Below are 5,884 nucleotides of genomic sequence, written 5' to 3'. Positions count from 1 at the left end.
ATTGACATATATACACTACCAAATGTAAAATAGATAGCTAGTGGGAAGCAGCTGCATAGCACAGGGAGATCAGCTCGGTGCTTTGTGACCACCTAGAGGGGTGGGGTAGGGAGGGTGGGAGGGAGATGCAAGAGGTAGGGTATGTGGGGATATATGTATACATATGGCTGATTCACTTTGTTATACAGCAGAAACTAACACAACATCGTAAAGCAATTATACTCCAATAAAGATGTTAAAAAAAAAAAAAAAGAAGAAAAAGATACCTGAAGCCAGTGAAACAACCTCTTGAAAGGATTAGAGTAACAGCCTGGTGGCCACAGGGGACCAGGAATAGTGCCTGTTCCCATCAGCCAGAGTGGAAAAACTCAAGATTCACAGAACATTTCGTAGTGTATCAGGAAAGGTCTTGCCTCAGTGACAGGGAATAGTAGTCCCTAGACTGAGCATCGCTCCAGTCCTGCCAAGAAATATAAGAACAAGACCTGAGAATATCAGTTTCCAAGTAATTTAACTGCATCCCAAAATAAAGCCCAAGAATACTTCTAGGAAAATATCAAACATCAGGTAAAGGTCACAATGTATGGTATCTAATCACTAATAACCACCGTTCAAGAAGCATGAAAATACAACTCATAAAGGGAATAATCAATCAATCACAATTAACCCAGAACTGACACAAATGTTAAATGCACAGGCAAGAATAGTAAAACAGCCATTAGAACTGTAGTCATACATACACAGTCAAACATTAAGTAGACATACTGAAGATGTAAAAGGACCCCAATCAAACTCTAGATATGAAAACTACCATGTGTGAGATGAGAAACATACACTGATGATGGGATTAACACTATAATAAACATTTAGAAGAAGTGATTAGGGAACTCAAAGACATGACAATTTTTTTTAAAAAAAATCCAAAATGAAATACAGGTAAGAGAGCATAAAGAAACAAAGCATTGTGAGCTGGGGCCTAATATATGTGTCACTGGACTTCCAAAGTGTTGCAGGGCAGAAGGGACAAAAATATTTAAAGAAATAATGGCAAATATTTTCCAAATTTGATAAAAACTGTAACTCCAGAGACCGAATAAGCTCAATGAACACCAAACAAAGAAATATGAAGAAAATGAGACCAAAGTATAAGGTAATCAAATTGCTCAAAACCAACGAAAAAGTAAGAGGAGAAAGATAAAAACGACAGGACATTTCTCGGTAGAAACAATGCAAGCAAATTTTCTCATCTGAGGTCAGAGAAGATGTTGCTGTGCCTTCTCGTTTCAGCTCTCATATTCTAAACAGATGTCCTATTCCCAGTCTATTCAGTGCCATATTTCTGCACTTCTGTGTTTTCTGTTGGTGATTTCACTGCTTAAAAAGGCCCCACGCATATTGCTGGAGTGCTGTCTAGCGCTCCTGAGGACTCCAGCCTGGGATGTGCATTGCAGAGAAAACAGATGGGTTAGGTCTGCTTCTTACAGGCATGAATTACACTGTTGTTGGCCATGAGTTCAATGATACTGAATCAACAGAGTACATTAAATAAGGTGTTTTTAACCAAAAAGAAACATAAAATAAGGTTCCATATTGATCACTTGATGAAAATGTTGTGATCAGAGGTTCCCAGGAGTCTAACCCTGCATTTCCCTGAGAAGCAACTGTTCAGTGTCAGCTAATCAGTGCTCAGAGCTACTTCATAGAACATAGCAACCGCAAGAAACCCTGGTGATTTTGGCCACCAGGTCTTAGGGTGGTTTGTCACACAGCAATAGGTAACAAACACTTACTGAAAGTCAAACTGTCTTACCTTGGCCAGGCCAAGTGTCATAGATTGGTTCCCTGGAAACAGACTCTGAGAGAGACCTGTATGCAAGGGTTTGTTGAGGAGTGCTTTTGGGAGGATTCACACCTGGCAGGGAGCATGTGAGGCAGAACTTGGCAATGGGAGAAGCTGAGCTGCCATGCAGTTGCAACTGCGGTCTCAGCTGATCCTAAAGAAGCCCTTCCAAGTTGTCGAAAAGGAGGCAAAGAGGTTGGGCCTTCCTATCCCTGCTTGTCAGTCATTTACTATGGGCTACTCCCCGTGAAGGGGTGTCATCTTGAGTGAATCTGTTTCTGCAGCTGAGTTTTTGCGAGCAAGGCAGCTGTGTCAGTATTCACAGATGCTGGGGAATAGGTGTGACTTTTCTGCAAGTGGGATTTAGCAGAAATGCCACACTTCACTACAGGGTACTTGTACCAATCAGCTCCTGAGTCCTTTTGACATGATCCTAGTCATTTGGAGAACTTCCTCACCATCTGGTGTGACAGGAAATTCCAGGCTGAATTTATACATTTCCTGGCCCACACCTGGACATTTCTCAAGCCATTTCTCCAAGAAGCCCTGGTTTCTTTGGGTGGAAAATCATATTTCAAACCACAATTTGGGCATTAGAAACTCACATTGGTATGCCTCATTAATCCCTATGACTTGAAATCCCCAGCGTTTTTGGTTGGGCTTTGTGTCCTTGTCCTTTGAAGTCCAATATTTTTACTAGAACGCACTGCCTGCCTCTCAACCTCCTCCTCTCCCTGTGTTACCTAGCTTTTTCAGAGGGCGGTTCTACCCAGCCCCCAAGCCCCTCATCAAAGGGTCATCCTAATGACCACTTCTTCCCTCCCACCTGAGCTCCACATCTTTATGGCCACAGCCCAGTGCCTCATTCATAAAAAGTACTCCATAAATCTTTGCCGGAAAGGATAAAAATGGCTACCATTCAGTTGGAGCTTCCTGTTCTGGTTTCTGAGAGGCCAGGCCTGAATTTCTGGGAGCCAGAGGCTAATTCTCAATATCTAAGCTGCTTGAACTCAAATCCTTTCCCCCACCACAAAAAAGCACATTCAAATATCAGCACACCAAAGTGCACCCAGGCTAGGACCATAAACTTCCCAAAGCTTGGGACTTCTCCCAAGCTCTTGGGACTTCACTTGCTTCCCAGGTGGGATTTTCCCTCCTTGACAAGTCAACCTGGAAAGTAAAAGGGGGACAGAGCAATGAGCTGAGAGGGCCCTGAGAGAAAGGAGTAAGGTGACAGAGGAGATGTGAGTATTCACTTTTCCATTCATTCACTCATTCACCAAATATTTTCTGAAATCTTGCTCTATCCCAAACCTGGAGCTGGAGGGGGGAAGGTAGAGAATGATGACACAGAGTCTCTTAACCTTGAGTACAAAATGTCACCCAGTGGAAACAAGAGACAGGAACCGGCCCAGGACCAACAGAGTCAGGGGGGCCCAGAAGAAAGCACATTACACAGGCCAGGGTAGTCCATAGGAGACGCTCTAGGGAGGACTCAATGCTGATACTGAGTCTTGGTCAGTGAGGAGGAAGAGAAAGGGAAATGAGAAGCCATACTGACATTCTCAGCAAGAGAACATCACAGAAAAGAACAAGGTAGCTTGTTCTGAAAGAAAGCTGCACGTGAGAGTGGTATGTAGCCAAACTCTGGCCTCCAAGTCTGCCCAACTGTGCATTTCTGTAAAAGGACGGTACTAGACTTTACTAGGATTAACTATAACCAGCTGGGGTGTGAAAAGCAGAGTGTCCCGCCCCAGCCTCCCTCAGGCAGCAGGTGGGACTATCACACATGGCTCTCTGAGGTCCACTGATATCTGGAAGCCTGAACACTGACCAAGGAAGGATGGGTGGGCAGGAGGCAGAGGCTGGGGGAAGATCAGCAGCCAGTCCAGGTGACTATGGGACACTAGGTCTACTGATAGGGACAAAGAAGCTACACACACACACACACACACACACACACACAGCCAGGCCCTTCCTCCTACCCTCCCCTGTGGGACCTCAGCTCTTTGGCTCTAAGTGTCTTGACACCAAGACCACGGGGTCTCCTCCAGGCATTTCTGTTACGGAGCAGCACGAGAGGTAAGAGGCTGTGTGAGTGGGCCATGCCCCAGTCTCTGCCCTCTTGCTCCCCTGTTCTTGTCTACAGAGGCTGCCAGACTCAACTGCAATGCCCCCAGTTATAGTGATGCTGACACCTACAAGAGGAGCACAGGCTGCTGGACCCACTGCCTAAGACATCCATCAGACTTCTATCCAGGTAGTCAGGCTCCTCATCTCACACTTTCTAGAGAGTAATGGAATCCATGCAAGCCCCCTCGGCTAAGTGGGAAACTAGTTCTCTAGAGTATGTTGTGTGCAACCCCACAACCGCCAGGAGAGCAGAGCTTCAGAACACACAAGAGACTCTCCAAGCATTTATTCAGTTGACATCTGAAATCTCCACACTCCTTAATGCTTCAACACAACTTGGGGTGAGCCTGGATGTGGCCACTGGAGCACTGGGAAGGGGGTTCCTAGACGGAGTTGCCCCAGGAGGGTTTGTGTGGCAGACGCTGGACACTCACAGATGCATCCGCACTGGGCAGCAGGGGACCTTCTCCCAACCCAGACAGCTGAGTCAGATGTGGACATGGTGATGCCTCCTCACTCTCGCCCAACAATCACCAAGCGGACTGGTTTGATAAAGTGTCAGGTCTAACGCTGTTTCACCGGTGATGATGTCCCTTCTTTGCTAGATGTTCTCCAAGATGTGGCTGAAGCATCATGAAGTGTCACCTGGCAGGTCGCTGGCCATCCAGCTGGGATGGCTTCACCCACTCCTTTCCAGCATGTAGAGCACAGTCACGGTGCAGGTGTGGATGAGGCCGGTTCCTGTATCACCAGGCCGGGAAACTTCCAGGGTTCCTTTCCTGCTGCCACTCTCTGTCATGTGGATCTCCACAGGGTCAGTGGATCCCAAACGAAATTGAGGAAAGGGCATTGAGTAGGAGTGGGAGGTCAGAGGCAGGGCTAGTGTGAGACTCAGAAACAGTAGGGGGTGTGGGCCAGGGTGATCACGGGGTCGGCAGGATGCCCAGAGGCAGCACCAGACACAGCGTTAGGCTGAAGTAGCCTGCTGAGTCTATATGAGAAGCCTGATTCATTTTAGCAACGACCCAATCCTTGTAGAAACTCACTTCTGTAAAAACTCCTGGATACCCTCTGCGACCACAGCCAATGCCCCAGCTCACTATCCCCACCTGGACCCATGAGTCATTAAGTTGACAGACCAGGGGGCCCCCAGAATCTCCCTAGAGAAAGAGAAACAAACACAGTGATGGAAGAGAATCAACATCATAACAGGCTCAATGCACTGCAAGACGCTGGGAAATTGCATGCATGGGGCTCCCCAGGCTCCACTAAGGCTCCACCAGCCCTAGGTTTCCATGAATCTGAGATGTGAGAGTTGAAAAAATTTTACAAACAAAATTTGTATATGTCATCAGTAAATTGTATACAAAAAATTGAATATTCTCAAAGAAAATGTATGTACTCTGAGATATTAATAATGAATAAAGTCCTTACTTGTATACATTTCCTGTCACTTGACTTCTATTATTGGTATTTCATGCCTGAATCTCCCCTCCTCCCCTGTCTCCCTCTTGGCAGCATCAGATCCTCTCTACTGAAGGATCAGGTTAGGCCAGCCTGGCAGAGCCTTGGTGGCTTGTTCCCTTTAATCCTCTTAACTTGAAGACAGGTGAATGGAGGTGCTGCCAGATAACACAGGTCCTACTGCCTGTGTTTGAGGAACATACGGGAGGACCACCAAAATGCAGAGGCAACAAAGGGCCCATGAACTGACCTGGCAGGCATCCTTTCCTGTGGGGCTGGTACCACAGATAGCCCCCTTCTTGACCATGTCAAATCGAATTTCCATCTTTTCTTTGAGCACCTCATTACATCTCTCATAGCGAAGAATGCTTAGCTCAGCCTCCTGAAGCAGTAGTGTAGATGCTTGTGATGGTTCTGTAGAGAGAATTTAGGAGTAGATGGATCTGC

General features: G+C 46.4%; 1 long non-coding RNA gene across 1 annotated transcript in view; it reads right to left on the bottom strand.

Moving 5' to 3' along the window:
* The window catches only part of LOC112064959 (uncharacterized), a 15,345-nt gene extending 10,464 nt beyond the window's left edge, over positions 1-4,881 (bottom strand). The window contains exon 1 of the long non-coding RNA XR_003676795.2: positions 4,408-4,881. This is a non-coding gene — a long non-coding RNA (uncharacterized lncRNA). The remainder of the gene's footprint in view (positions 1-4,407) is intronic.
* Between the last annotated feature and the right edge of the window lie 1,003 nt (positions 4,882-5,884).

The sequence above is a fragment of the Physeter macrocephalus genome, chromosome 18, assembly GCF_002837175.3.
Source record: "Physeter macrocephalus isolate SW-GA chromosome 18, ASM283717v5, whole genome shotgun sequence".
NCBI lineage: Eukaryota > Metazoa > Chordata > Mammalia > Artiodactyla > Physeteridae > Physeter > Physeter macrocephalus.
Note: the sequence above shows the minus strand (reverse complement) of the source record. Positions and strands in the feature narration are given on the sequence as shown.